General features: G+C 34.1%; 1 pseudogene; it reads left to right on the top strand.

Annotated features, from left to right (window-relative positions):
* The first annotated feature begins 1455 nt into the window (after positions 1 to 1455).
* Positions 1456 to 6288, top strand: LOC149172198 (plastid-lipid-associated protein, chloroplastic-like; annotated as a pseudogene).
* The last annotated feature ends 9850 nt before the right edge of the window (positions 6289 to 16138 follow it).

Genomic DNA, 16138 nt, shown 5'->3' on the forward strand with positions numbered 1-16138 from the left:
CTGGCCGGTTCGAGGATGAGGAACCATGGAGAGGAAGCACACCAGAGAGGGCGCATGTGCCTGGTAAGATGGAGGAACTCGGCGCGAAACTAAGAAGCAGATCCCATGCAGAGGTAAAATGGAGCGGAGAGTTGTGGAGCGCCGAGCCGAATGAGAAAAGCTTCGAAGAATCCGGAAAAGACCACGTATATACCCTACCTGCCAGCAGAGGAAACGTGGAGCACTCGTAGCCCTTGATCTCATGTAGAACCCTCAAACCGTTGATCAAGGCACCAATGCCCAAAAGCAAGGCGCGGGAAAGTTCCAGGCTTGGCAACCTCACTCCAACCACGTGAACAGGCCGGCGGAACACAGTACTGTTGCCAGATGTCCAACGCAGAATATGCCAACAATCAAGGGCATGACAGCCTTGATACACACGAGGAAGAGTCATAAAGTCCTTATGCCATCGTATCCGTGATATAACAAAGTCAAGGAATAAACATTGATTAAACCAATGTATGACAAGCATTACCTGCCACACCATAGACCTTCTAAGGTTACGTTTATATACGAGGTGGTGGCACTATATACTCATACATATAACTAAGTGTAGACTCTATAAATTTTTTTTTTTACTATATATGTGTTTATCAAGTAGATATGTGACAACGCTTTTTCAGTTCCCCGCACATCCTCACAATGAAAGCTAAACCCTGAGATATGTACACTTTGCAGTCATACCTATACTCAAAACAAGCAAACGTGGCAAGATGCTTATGTTGCCAGAATAAGTGACATATGGCAGTACAACACACCACTGACATGAGGCTTAGTTATTCATTTTCGACATGAATTCATAATGTATCTTTTAGAGTTGACGAAGAGCATGGTGTAACATAATCGTTTTCACAAGTTGTAATTCCGTACTACTCACAATGAAAGCTTCTTTCGTACCTCTGCACCTCTACACACTGAAAACTAAACTCTAAGATATGCACATTTTGCAATCATTATAACAATTTCCCCAAATCGCTAAAGATATAGAGAATTAAGCCGCTGGATAAAATGGAGGTGGGGAAAACACTTAGAAATATTATATATGAAGTAAGTGCATAGTCAGACATTTAAGTCACACAAAATTAATATATCAATTTCATTGTGCTTTCTCCGCACTCCGCACAACGAAATAAGCTACCATCGCCCGAGCTAGTTTATTTCTATTTCTGTATGTAAGCATATTTCAGTTCTTTGATATTAATGAAATGAAGTTTTTTTTTTGGCTGCATATTTGTGTTTATGTGTATATCCGTATTTTGTTGCGTTCCTGCACAAGTCTAGATCAGTGGTATCAAAGTGGTTTGCTCTTTCTCTGTTTTTCATTGCATGTCCCCAACGAAGTCAGGGTATAAGGAGTTAGGGCTTGCACTGGTTGAACCTTTTCAAGACCAACGTCGCAAACCCCGACAACCTCCTATGGCGGAAGAAAAGAAATACGAGGACGCAAGAGTTCCTTTCAAAATATTGTTCGAGGATGTCTTCGAGCGACAAAGGAACACGATGATGGATAACTTTGACGAGATCTTTCAGCGGCTACTCAAAGGTGACGCATATTCATCCAACGACCACTCTGGAGGCACCACTCTTTTTAAGGTACAAATTAACTTTGACATTCTCATATTTGAAAGTCAGATAAATACAAACATTGTAAATAAATAATTAAATCTGTTAAAAACATATTTTTCAATTCATAATTCTTCCTATCATAATTTTTTTTTTAACTTTTTTACTCCTCAAAATCACGTCACACAGGTAAGAAACCTACCGTGAACAAAAATATATACACATGCATTGAATGAACAAGTTCAGTAAATAACATAAAAATGGAAAGCGTATTTGAAAGAAAATCATAAGCCATCAATTTGCCATGGGATTCTTACTCATCGTCATACGGTCCACTTGGGCTCACAATTCATTTAATTCATGCCATGCTATCGCATCATGTATCATATGAATATTTTCATTTAATTTTTTTAAATGAAAATTTAATTGCGTTGACAGACTTTCTCCTACGTTGTATAAAAATAAAAATAAAAATAATTATAAATAAATAATATAAAGTGAATAATCAAAAATAATTATAAAAGTTTTCAGAGATGAATAATTATAATTATTAAAAATTTATTTTGATTCAGTTAAACTAAATTAAAAAATAAAATAAAAAGTTAAGTGGGTGTAATTTAGGTGGTAATTTTTTCTTATTTAGGTTTTCTATATGAAAGATAACTAATTCACCTAAACACAAGTAGGTTTTCATGGATGAAAATAGTACAATGAACCACACACAAAAAAATAAGGTTAACAAAATTATGAATTCTTTTATAGAAAGAAGTTTCTATTAACAAATAATAATAAAATAGTCATTAGAGAATAACATTAAAATATTAATATAGTCTTTAAATAATAAATTAGTGAAATGGGTCAAGTTGACAAATTTAACTAAATAAATAAATAATTAAAGAAATAGATAATTAAAAGGAAATGAAGACTATGCTCAGAAATATAATTAGGAGTTAAGGGTAAGGGCCAATCCCACATATTTAAAAAGATGATTAATTAAGAAAATGGGAAGATGAGAATGAAAAAAAAAAACTTTGAGGATAACAATAATAATTAAGAGTACAAGAGGGAATCAAATCAATGATGCTTGGATTTGATTGATGGAAAGTAAGTAAAAAAAGTCTAAACTTGAACCTGTGTCTTGATGATGAACCACAACAGGTGGTTCAAAAATCATCCACATATAAACATTTATATGATTATTTTGTATAAAATCATGAATCACAGAAGATATTTTATATAAAATCATGAATCACAGAAGTCTGCACTATGAGAAATTGAAAAGTTATTAAAAAATATTAAAATTTGTTATAACAATCTATAAAGAAAATTAAACTAATTAGTCAAATAGTGGATAATCGGTTGCCAAGAATGGCTTAATTTATAGCCATCTTCTTAATCAAAATTTTAACATTAATAATTAAATAAATTTATATCCATCTTAACTCAGGATGTACCAAATGCCAAATAGTACAAACCTCTTTTAAAATGAAAATAGATTTAACAAGTTGACAAGCAAGTTATCCGTGATAAGCAAGTACACAGCTATAAACTCTTTAAAGGATAGGAGGAGAGCAAGCTCATATTGTGGGACATCAAATACAATTTCGACGATATATGGTAAGCTTGAACCGAATGGAATGCTATATAATTTCATATACTAATTCAAATGACCATCAAGAATATTCTCTCAAAAACTCTTACAGTCTAATTCTTGAAGATGGTTCAAAGTGGCAATGCCCTCTAATATTTTTCCAGTTAGACTGTTTGCCCCTAAATTTAAGGTGGTTAGTTGTCTCAATTTTGTTATGGCTTGAGGTATGTTATCAATAAAGTTATTTTGAGAAAGATTTAGGTAGATGAGCCCAGTCAAATTGCCAATAGCTTCAGGTTTGCTACCCATCATGCTATTTTCAGCCAGATTTAGGGTAGAGAGGGAAATGGACTAGTGAGGTTGTTGTATCCAATGCACAACACCTTGAGAGAAGTGCATTCCCAGCGCCTTTAACTTCCCAATCTCCGTTGGAATTCTTCCTCTCAAATTATTCTGAGAAAGATCCAGAGTGCGTAATAGTGAGAGGCTACCAAGGGATTGTGAAATGACACTATGCAATCTCAATCTAGGTAACACCAATTTTACAAATTCTCTCTTTCATTTGGCTGTTGAGGGTAGCATTAGCTATGTTCTTGGACCTAGTTATAAAGTGCATTGGCTTACTGTTGTTTCAACCATATTTAATCCTTAAATGTTGAAAACTGTAAAGTCTGACACTTTTGGAGACACTCACAGACATCCTAGGAATTTCAACTAAACAAAGTGATCTTTCTGGTTAAGATGTTGATCTGGTTTAGTTATTTTTTATAAACTGTTATTTGAATTAGAATATGTAATTGTAATTGTCAGTTCAATTTAAAGTTTATCTCCATGAGTTATGTTCTTTTTCATCTGTAGCTAGCCATACTAGCCAATACTCTTCATTATGGTTGTGTCATATTTTCCAATCAACTTTAAAATGATTCAAAATATAGAAAAATAGAAAAAATATATATTTTCATGAAAATGAAACTGTAAGAACTGAAATAAAAATTGTGAGAAATGAAAATAAAACTATAAGAAAAATGTGTTGTAATTGAAATAACTAACCTGAATATACTGTCAAATGTTCTGTGATGGTTTGTCTCCAGGGCTGGTGAATAGTTTGAATGTTAAACATGCAACTTCAGTAGTGGTTGAACTTCTTTTATAGTTTTTTGCACTTGAATTTAATTGGTGGCAAGGATGGACATGGATTGCAATGACTTCATTTTGAATGTGTGATCTGGATTTAATTGGATGTGATCCAATGGCTCAATTTTTTTTTTGTTGATCCATGTGCTTTGATATATTTTAATGGGAAATAGAATGGGTTGGGTGTCATTTATTGAACACAATGGGTTTAAATGTTATTGGGTTGGGTGTCATTTATTGAACACAATGGGTTTAAATGTTATTGGGTTGGGTATCATTTATTGAACACAATGGCTTTAAATGTTTAACAACACAACAATTATGGTTGACATACATTCACTTTTATTATGTGTAGGTATGGATATTTGTTTTGGATATATAGCTTCAATTCCGATGAGTGGGGATTGAAGTAACTGCTACTTTGTACTTCTGGAATATACCATTTTGGAAGGATTTATGGTTTTATCTATTGTCTAGTTAGGTCAATATGATTTGTACTCTTAAGTATTAAGATACTATTTGTGGATAGTTGTGGGCCCAGTCAATGTTTTGGGAAATTTTGGACATAAACTAAAACATATTTGCACTTAATGTTATTTTTTTTGTTTAAATATTGGTTACACAAGTCTCAACTTCTGGTGGTTTGGTGGGACCAATACTATATCAATTACTGGTCCCTGCACAACATTAGACATCTCTCCCCTACTTGACAAGTTGTGTGCTCCTAGACTTCCATCTCTTCCATTGGATTTCTAGCACCTAAACCATCGAATCATATGATTACTCTTTCTTCGAGGCCTTTAAGCATAGTCGATGCCCAAGGATCTATAAGGACAAGTTTCAGAGTATTTTCAGTGGATGTGGAGGGTGAACTATCTGGGGGAACTAACAGGGAAGCAACACCTAACACAAATATTGCTCTAGTTGTTGACGAGGAGCCTAGCGAAATGAAAGATTTGTCGCATGCTTTGGTGGACTCATTCTACAGTAGGTGGGGACAGAGTTAGCAGTGAAACAAGGGCTGAAATTTTAAAGTTAATTACCCAACTAGAAGCCAAAAAACCTACTCCAACACCTACAAAAGCTCTCAATCTCCTCAATGGCAAATGGATCCTAGTGTAATTCTTCACACACCTTAGCTTTTTTCATTTTCTGAAAATTTTATCTTGAATGTACAACATAAACATAAACCTAACTAGGGGACTATTTGTTTCCTTCCCTTTATGTTTTAAACTGCCTTAGTTCTTTACTATCAATATTGTATTCATATTATACCCGAAAACCCTTTAGGCCATTTATGTATCTTTTTTACCCTTTCTGGTAAATTTAAAATACTAACATTTCTGATTTTGCAGGTATACATCATTCTCTGAGTTATTCCCATTGCTTGCTACAGGGACTTTGTCGTTGGTGAAGGTTCAGGTCATTTCACAAAAAAATGATTCGGCGATTCTCACAGTGGAGAACTCCTAGTGATTTTTCACAACTCAGCGTTTTTTATTTTCTAAAAAGTTTATCTTGAATGTTAAGAGAAACATAAACCTAACCAGGGGACTACCTGTTTCCTTCCCTTTTTGTTTTGAAAATGCCTTAGTTCTTTACTATCAATATTGTATTCATATTATACCTGAAAACCCTTTAGGCCATTTCTATATCTTATTTACCCTTTTTAGTAAGTTTAAAATACTGGCATTTCTAGTTTTGCAAGTATATGTCCTTCTTCGAGCTATTCCCATTGCTTGCTACAAGGACTTTTTCGTTGGTGAAGGTTCAAGAAAGTTCACAGAAAAATGATTCAGCAACTCTTGCAGTGGAGAACTCTGCAATTTGTAGGACCTATGGCTACCATATCCTTTAGTACATACGCAAATTTCAAAATGTGGAGTCCCAAGCGAGTGCACGCATGGTGTTTATCGCAGTTTCACAAGTATGGACTTGCATTTTGCAAATACAAAAATTGAGGTTTGATTCTTTTCAGATGTGTTTCACTTTTGTGCCTTGTAAGCTCCCTTTCCTACTGAGGATGCATTCTTATTCAATGGAAAGTTAATGTCTAGAAACAACTGGTTTAGTTTTCTAAATAGATTTACAAATACAAAAATTAAGGTTTGGATGTTAGAAGTAGTTTTACTCTTTGAATCTTTCTTTAGTGAAGGATTCCTTTAGGTTGACTTCCCTATGTTGAAGAAGCCCAGTCTGAGGCATCTTCAATCTGACTTGGCCCTAGCGTTAGGAAAATTTTGTACAAAACTTGTTACTATTTCACATGCCTGCCCTTCCCCCTCTACCACTACAACAACACAAGATAACCATCCTAGCAAGCCAATGGGCCTTATAATCAACAATTGCAAGGTGTAATTGCTTCCCAACCAGTTCTTGAATAAACCCATTTTGAAAACAGAGTTGCTTATGTTGAACAATGAAAATGAGTATTGTAGTTCTGTTTTTACTACACGTGGAACCACTATAAAGAGCTACAGGATTCTGCTCCTATAATTTAAAATTCTTCATTGTGACTGGAAAATCTAGGAGTGGTTTTAATTTTCATGAATACAACCATTTGTATCCTTTGTTATTAATAGAAAAATGAATATAAACATGGTGCAAAAGACTACAAAGTGTAAAATTTTACCTTGTTGTAACATTCCTGGTTATAAGCTTCTTTCATAGAAGTTCACTAATTGACTACTTCAAATCCATCCTATTTATGTTTGATAAGCATAAAATTTTCTATACAGGTTAGACTTGAATTTTATTTAAGTTGCATGTTGATCTGATTCCAAGTTAACAGTGGTGATAAATTTAATTTAAGTAGTGAAATTTTACTGTCCCTGAAAGATATCACCTTTAAAAAATTTGGTCAACATGTTGCTAACCAATGAACCATTCAATGGGGTCATCTGCAGCTCCAGGAATCATGTCAAATTTTGGAACATTACCTTGGTCTTAATCTCATCTAACCTTTCTTTAGTTATTGGCAAACACAACATTAAATTAATGGTTGGAAAAAGTTCTAGCAATAGCGACAGAGAGTAAATCCTGAACCATCTTAAATAGGCCATTAAGTTTATCACACGAATATTCTAGATTGAGTTTTATGTTATTTCAACCTCGAAAGTTATTATTCAATATCTCTTGGACATCATGACAAATTCTTTCATTTGCAGAGACATCCTGAAAAAACTTTCAAGAAGAGAATGAAATTGGGACAAATATATGACCACACACATTAGCCTATAATATAGGATGTATTTGGTGCTTTATTGTTGCTTGCACTCAGGAAGATGCTCTCCAGCAAGTCCACTTCTTTGTACAATGTTGCCTTTCTCAGATGCAAGTTGATTTGACTTTCTTGGCTTTAAATCTTCTTCTTCATCCTCGTTTTCATCTTCACCCCATCTTCCTTGTCCTCATTGTCTTCTTTATCAATGTCCTCTAACTCATCTAGCTGGGAAGCTTCTCTAGTAAACCATGACACAACAAGTGGAATTAATTTAAATTCTTAACATAAACTAATGGAAAATGTGCTCCTTGCCTTTTCCCTTGTGTGAACCCCATTTTCCCCTGAGAATTGTTCTTCTTTTCCCTCTGAGTAACTTTGCTCAACTCAGAGTATCAAAATGTAGACATAAACACAAGAAGAGAGAATTCATTTCATCGTGCCACCATTCTCCCACCATCAATTATTAGCATAACAATAAGCTAACAATTGTCTACCTCTCTTTTGTGCATCAATGATGGAATCTGTTTTGGAAAACGCATCACCTTATAACTATTGTGTTGGAGGTAATAATTTACACCTTTAGATAACTGGTAAGGGTTCCTATTATGAAGAAGGCATGTAACTCAGTGCTTATATGCATTCGAATGATAAATTTGTTTATGTTGTCATGCAGAATGTGGAAAAAGCAAAGAGACTAGTAGAAGGATTTTACATCCATTTAGGTATAACTGTAATATTGAAAAACTCGAGAATTAAAGATGGCATTGTCATATAGAGGAGCCCATGTCATCGTGAAGACAAGCAAGCAAGTATAAGTATTAATTTTAGATGTCATATAAAAATTAGGTTCCTCAGAAAGATAGTACAAATATGTTTGGCTTCCTAAAGAAAAGAGAAAACCTGTAGGAACCATAAAACATTTGGGAGTAGTTGTAAAGAGTTGCACTTGACCAAGTTGGGTGTAGGAATACTCTGTTATCTGCACCGCTATTTCAAATTATACAAAGAAATATTAGACCAAGGAAATGAACAAAAAAATTATGTTGAATATATATCTTTTTCTATCAACCTTAAGTTGTTCCTACATGAATTTGAATCAACAACTTCTTGAAGGTCTTTAGTTTTCTTGGCATTTTCCAGCTACAATTCTCACTTATGGAATTTGAATCTTATTTTTTCTTCGTGTGAATACCAAATGGCATGATGAACTTTAGTTGACTTCTACTCTATAGAATTTGACGTAAAATGAGACCAATTTCATTCAAAATTTTCTAACATATCATATAAATCTTTCCATATAAAATGAAAATGTTGATGTCTAATATGCATGTCTTATCTCAAAACAAAAAACTATTGAAAACTTATTTATGAAGTAGTGGAATGCTTCCATCTTACTTGGTTTCTAAATTTCAAGATTTTTTTAGGTTTAAATAAGTTTTAACAAGTCTCTTTTGAGATCCTCTTCCCAAACCTACTACAAATGAGATTTATGGATTTCCTCAAAGTTTCTGTTATCACTCCAGGAAACTCTCCTAGGTTGTAGCTCGGAGATGCCTGGTAACATATAATCTTCAATATTGTTCTCTAAACTATTGGAATGGATGATGGTTTGGATCAAGTCAGATGACTGTTTCAACTCTGTTTTCACTCAAGACATGCATGAACACCCTCAGCTTTACAAGGCTTTAGACCACTAATGCTCAATAGTTTATAGATTCAATGGATAATGGAGAATACAGACTGTACCAATAGATGCATACACAAACACATATGAATGGCTAGCTACAGGAAGTAAATGAAGTTTGCAAATCTAATTTATCAACGCATAGATAAGATGACAGTTATCTAGCATTAGATACAGAAGAAAACATGAATAGCCTATTCAAGTGCAAGCTTAGAACAGAGGAGAAAATGGGAGTTTAACATATAACAGCAAAAGAAGATTATATTGCTAGAATGAAGGTGAGACGCTTAGACGAGCAAAGTATCCACAGTCTCCAAAAGTTGAACCCTTCATACTTCTAATTTTTAACCATTTATAGGCTTTTTTACAATGCTCCTGAGCTCTCAAAGGCTTAGAGTGTCTTAATCTATCCTCTCTGTCTTTAACAACTTGATGCCCTGACTAGGCATGCATGGGCTCGCATGTTTCTTCTCTAACAACAGAGTAACCTCATTCTGGTAATTTTTTGCACTGGCAGGGAGCTCACTTGTGCCAGAGATGCCCCACGATCACTTCTGTTGGTTTTGGTTGTGTTGTGTTGTTGATGCTCCATGATCGCTTCTGTTTCGGGCTGCATTGTGCTGTGGCCCTTTTTTTTCCCTTTCCGACCTCTGTTCTGTGATGGAATGGGTCTTCGGGCCTCTAAAATCCTTTCAAATGCGAACAATGATTGTTTTCTATTTAATACAGAAAAACGTTGCAACAATGTAAAATCCTACCCATCCCTGTTTATTTCGGACTTCAAAAGTCCTCAAATATTCCTCTATCGAGTTCGCCCTCAATCGCTATCGTAAGTCGCAAATGGCATGTTCCCAGTCTTCCCTTTGTATTTTGAAATATGTAAAAAAACACCAGAAATACATTAAAAAATGGCTTTGGTGGACCTGAAAATATTATATATTTTCATTCTCGAACCCTTTCGGGTCCAGGCCTTATTGCATCGGCGCTGCTCCAAGGTTCCCTTTGTATTTCGTTAAATAATGAAAAACTGTGAAAATGCATTAAAAATGGCCTTTTTGCAGATCTCAAAATCTATATAATAGCTTTAAGGAACCCTTTCGAGTCCGGTTTATCGCATCGGCACTTCCCTTCGCTTTTCGTTTATTAAACGAAATATGCGAAAATACATAGAAAACTGCCTTTCGGCGGACTTCAAATTTTATGCAATATCATGTATATAACCGTCGGGTCCGGTTAATCACGCCTCTGTGAAACTCTGATGCGATATCGCGATGTGACTAGTCGCAATCACATATCGCTCATGCCCCGGGTCAATAAGCGCTCCTTGTATTTTCTGATAGCGATCCTGCGATGCGACGTGGGCCGTTGATCTGCGCGCTTGATCGACGGTCCACGTTGAATAGCTAATCGCCATCGCAAGTTTCATATGGTCTACGCCGATTGCCACTGTTTGCTTGTGCCAATTGTGATTTCCGATTAGATCTGGACTGTTGATCAGCCATATCGGATGGCTGCTGTGAATTTCCCTATTTATGCCTTCGATACTTGGTTTTTCACTGTTTTTTATTTGTTTTTGCCTCCCAATAGTGCTTTTCCGCCATTCTAAGGGTTCTTCTCCTGCATTGGTTTTGATCTTTGGCATGATTTTAATGGCTTTTGAAGACTTAGAGAGCATATTTGGATCCATTTTGGGCCATATGCCAACAGGGTTTAACAATTTCTACCAATTGTTAGTATCAAATGAATGAGAAATCAATGAGATTTGGAAAATGTAAATTGCATCACATCTACAAAGATTAGTTGGAACCAGAAGAAATTGACATTGTTCAAGGGTAATTTTTTGAGCATGGGATTTACTTCATTTAGAAAGAAACATTTTGAGTGTAACTAGTCAGCTATGGCTCTCAATTTGATGAGTTCATAGCTGCAAGACCATCAACTTGTCCCTACAAAGGATTTCTTCCAATTTAGGTAACAAAGAAAATGGTGTATTCAAGAGCAACCCATACCAAAAAGGGTCCCAGACAACTTTTCCCCTCCATTACCATATTACAATTCTAAGTCTTTTTTCTATCCTATGTGTTGACTTTGAAGTTCCATTGCACCTTCTATCCTTGAATTTGCACTCAACCAACATGAATTTCCTCTCCATGATAGGAATTGGTGCCTTCTTTACTGCATGCGAGCGAGAGAATACATCACATGTTGTAGCCCTTTCTTATGCATACTTACAAACAACTGCTAACATGAAGGAAATGAAAGGCAATAAAGTGAATCATTTTTTTTTTCACAAGGTAACATGACAACAATACCCTTATTTTGGTACCTTGAATCATGTACATCTTATTGTTGCAATGAAATCCATGATGTGGATGTAGGGGATGAAGACGGTGAGTCCAATTTTTGTCTCCTCCTATTTGATTCTTTTTAGCAAGTATGTGCAACGTAGTTCCCACTAGATGTTGTCAATTCCCTTCAGTTATCCCATGCTTTTAAGTGCCATGGACATTGGATATTGGGATTCGACAACTTTGTTTTACTATGAAAGACAAGAAATTGAGCCATTTTTTCTTCACAAGGTAACATCACAACCTTACGCACATGGACCATGTGAATATCCTTTAGTGATTACAGCCTTAACTGGGTTAATGCCTGGCCTGATGATAGGAGCTCAAGTGGGACTAACAGTTATGGATCTATCATCGACGAGACTACAAAAGGGTACTGGTGGAAGCAGATTCACAGACAGTCTTTATTCTTGGGATTTTCCCCTTACTAACTACTATCCCATCTTGTCTCCAAATGTTGTTGATTCTGCCTTCTTCAACGCATTTTATGAAGAAGAATGGAAATATGATGATACCAGGCAAAGTGTTGAGGCTGAGAAGAATTGGGCACGATAGACTGAAGAGAGTTACAATTTGCAGCTTACTCTCTCTCTTTGACTTACTGGAAATGCATCACTAGCAGAGGACCTTCATTTCCTTAGCAGACATGTTCAAACAACACCTAATATCTCATGTATAGGTTCTGCGAAAAAGTCAGTTGTGGCTTTATCTCATCATTTTTGGGTATGTTTTTAGGATCTTTCACTATCTCATTGAGTTTGGGAATGTATTTTACTATTTTATAATTTTTCCTCATATATTTCTTATGTGTTGTGTTTTTCTTAAATATATTTGATGGGAGAAATCTGCTCAAATAATAGTTTTCAAGTGATAAACATCATTTTTGGTTATGTAGCCTTCATGGTCTGAGTGGAAATTTAATTATTGTCTTGTGCTTGTTTCACTCAGGCTCTAAGTTCTTTGTATATTGGTTTAAGTCTTTCTTCAAGCAACTCTTAGTTCACATAACTTGTCAACAATTACAAATAATGGACAAGAAACACATTTTCCTAGGGCTTACCAATTTATTTTACGAACATGCAAAATAAGTTCCATAGCTTCAAAACCATTCAATCCATCAATATTTTCTATCTACGTTGTAAAACATAATTAATTTCATATTGTTTGTTTCACTTCATTTAATCATTTTGTACTTCCACTTATGATGCAAGCTATGTTTTCTTTGAAAATATATTTTGTTTTTGTTCTAAATTTTTGATAGTCAAATATGTTTTTTTGCTATGGAGTAGTGGTTAGAGTAAAGTAATGCACCACCACACAAATGGCCCTGCCCTCATCATGAGGAGGGAGGAGGAAGGGAGTGGAGTCGCCACTTGGTTTACGAAGGCAACTGGGACTAGGGTGGGGAAGGAGGGAAGACAAAGGGAAGCCACTAGGATAATTATTAATCTTGTATTAGTGTTCATCTAGGGTGGGCTTGCAAGAGAGATTGGATTTGTATACCAACAAAGGTAAAAAGATCGTGACTATTTTAACCTCATAGTCTTTGCCATGCATCGAAATGTGAATCTAATCAGAAGTGTTGTCTTTACACTTATTTAAATATAAAAATAGTAGTTGTTGCATCTCAATCTCATTTGGGTCATACTCTACCAGGGAAAATTTTACTAACCACCCTAAATTTATATGTACAATAAATGGGCGAATCCCCATGATACATAGGAAAAATGGGAGGCGATTTTATCAATAATATATTATGTATATATAATTTTTTTGGCAAATCTCTCACTAGATTATATTATCTTGTAAAGTCATGGTGAATCTTTCACTAAATTATAAAATCTTGTAAGATCTTGGCAAATCTTTCACTGAATAATAAAACATTGTGAAGTCTTGGCGAATGTTTTGTTAAAGTATGAAACCATATATGATAATAGGAAAACATATTCATTAAGTTGTAATATACTAACATACATGTTTGGAAAAAATAAACATAATTTTCTCTTCCTACAAACAATGTTGCAAGTTTCAATGGTCATGTTTGTCAAGGTCCTTACTGTACACACTTTCATATCCTTCTATTATTTTTGATAATATTCCACAACAAAGTTCTTGTCGGCGTTGATCTTGACCACCAATTCTATCAAGGTAGGAGAGAGTAATCTTTTCTCTACCACTTTTGTCAAGCTATCAAATTTCTTTCTTATTCCATGGACTCCAACTGTGAGATAAAAAAAAAAACATCAAGTTTTTTTACCCGCCAACAAGTAACAAGCCCCAACTATATAATATTAGAAAGTAGTAGGTATCCCAAAGGCCTGAAGGGGATCTAATGGAAAGAAGTGACCATTGTCAGAAGTCTTCCAATCAATATATAAATATATAAATGTAGATTTATTATTATTTTAATTGGAAATATTGAATTAAATAATAAAGTTTAATTACGTCTCTCCCAATCTAAATTGCTTATTAGCATAATTCACTACCTTAATACGTCTTGAATTTTTTACCAACGTTGTAACATGTGGATTAATTTCCTTTTTGGTGCACAATCTCTGCCTTTTAGGACAATATGGTTAGCATAATTCACTACCTTCATACGTCTTGCATTTTTTAACAACGTTGTAACATGTGGATTAATTTCCTTTTTGGTGCACAATCTCCGCCTTTTAGGACAATATGGTGTAGTGGCCCAACCCCTACAGATCATTATGACAAACTAAGAATAATAGAGAAGATGAAAGGTTGTACAAACCAACATATTTTTCAAACAACTAATCCAACATCAGTACCTTAACTTTTTCATGAAGATATCATATTGAGAACATTTGAAAAATGGTGGGAAATCTGGGCAGCGACTATCTCTCTTCTGCGAGGGTGATGCGGAAAGAGTGATAAGATTTCACTGTTTTGATTTTTTTTTTTTTTTAAATTAGAAAGACCAATATTAATGAAGATATTGGTATTTTTTACTAAATTTTGTGAAGTGACTAAATGTAGATTTAACCATTCATCTTAAGATGCTTTTTACAATATAATTTCCTAAGTCTATGTAATATCTTCATTAACATAAAAATCAACCTATATCCATCTTAAATCCACATCTACCATTCTTAGAGGGATGGAATCTATTTATCCCTCTCAGCACTTGGTAGACCCGGAATTAAGATGGATCTAAGCTGATAGAATTTCCCCTTTAAATAGTCTATGCTCACATGAATACCATGGTATTACCATGGGGCAATACCATGAGTTATCATAAACTTGGAGCTTAAAAACTACTATTAGTAATTTATAAAAATTAATAAAATTAATGATTGATTTTTATTTTTATTTTTATTTTAACGAAGCTAAAATGTTTAAGTGACATTAAATTACAAGATCCATTTTTACTCTTGATCTACCAAACCCCTATAGGGATAAAATATTTTTTCACTCTATGCGAGTTTGTATATCATGATATTTGATCCCTCTCGGGGCTTAGTAGATCTAGAGTAAATATGGATATATGCTAGTTTAATCCCCCCTTTAAATACACTACATTCTAGGTGAATACCATGGGTCAATACCATGCGTCGTCTTTATTTTTATTAATACTAATATTAGGGTTAATAAATTTTTTTTGCATGGTATTAATAATAATTTCGCCCATGGTATTTGGCCCATAGGCTTCACCTAAATATAACACATTTTTTGAGTGTTCTTAAATATAAGGTGACTTATGGAGTAAACATAAAAAATGTTTTATTTATTTACCATACATCTGGTTTATTTATAATTTTATTAATTTACCATACCTCGTTTATTTATATTTTTATTAATTTACCATATCTCTTTTATAAATATGATATTTGGCCCATAGAATTCACTTAAATAAAACCTTTTTTTTTAGCCTTCTTAAATAGAAAGAGGGTAAATATAAGGTGACTTATGAAATAAATATAAAAAGACTTATTTATTTACCATACCTCTCGTTTATTTACATTTTTATTAATTTACCATACCTCTCGTTTATTTATATTTTTATTAATTTACCATACCTCTTTTATAAATATGGTATTTGGCCCATAGGATTCACTTAAATAAAACCTCTTTTTTGAGCCTTTTAAATAGAAAGAAGGTTATGGACTAAATATAAAAAGAGGTTTTATTTATTTACCATACCTTTGGAGTAAGTATTAAAAGAGCTTTTATTTATTTACCATACCTCCACTTTATTTATATTTTTATTTATTTACACCCTTGCATGTTAGTAAATATAAGGTGACTTATGGAGTAAATAATAAAACAATGTTTTATTTATTTACCATACCTCTCGTTTATTTATATTTTTATTAATTTACTATAACTCTTTTATAAATATGGTATTTGGCCCATAGGATTCACTTAAATAAACCCTTTTTTAAGCCTTCTTAAACAGAAAGAGGGTTATGGACTAAATATAAAAAGAGGTTTTATTTATTTACCATACCTCTAGTTTATTTAACATTGCAAAGGAGAAAATCGGGCCATTGTAATGGAATATAACCTCCCAAGCCAGGCGAATTGGGTAAAAT

The sequence above is a fragment of the Pinus tabuliformis genome, chromosome 4_2 (assembly GCF_031772625.1).
Source record: "Pinus tabuliformis cultivar Carrire ecotype Pingquan chromosome 4_2, CPIR1, whole genome shotgun sequence".
In the NCBI taxonomy this organism is placed as follows: Eukaryota; Viridiplantae; Streptophyta; class Pinopsida; order Pinales; family Pinaceae; genus Pinus; species Pinus tabuliformis.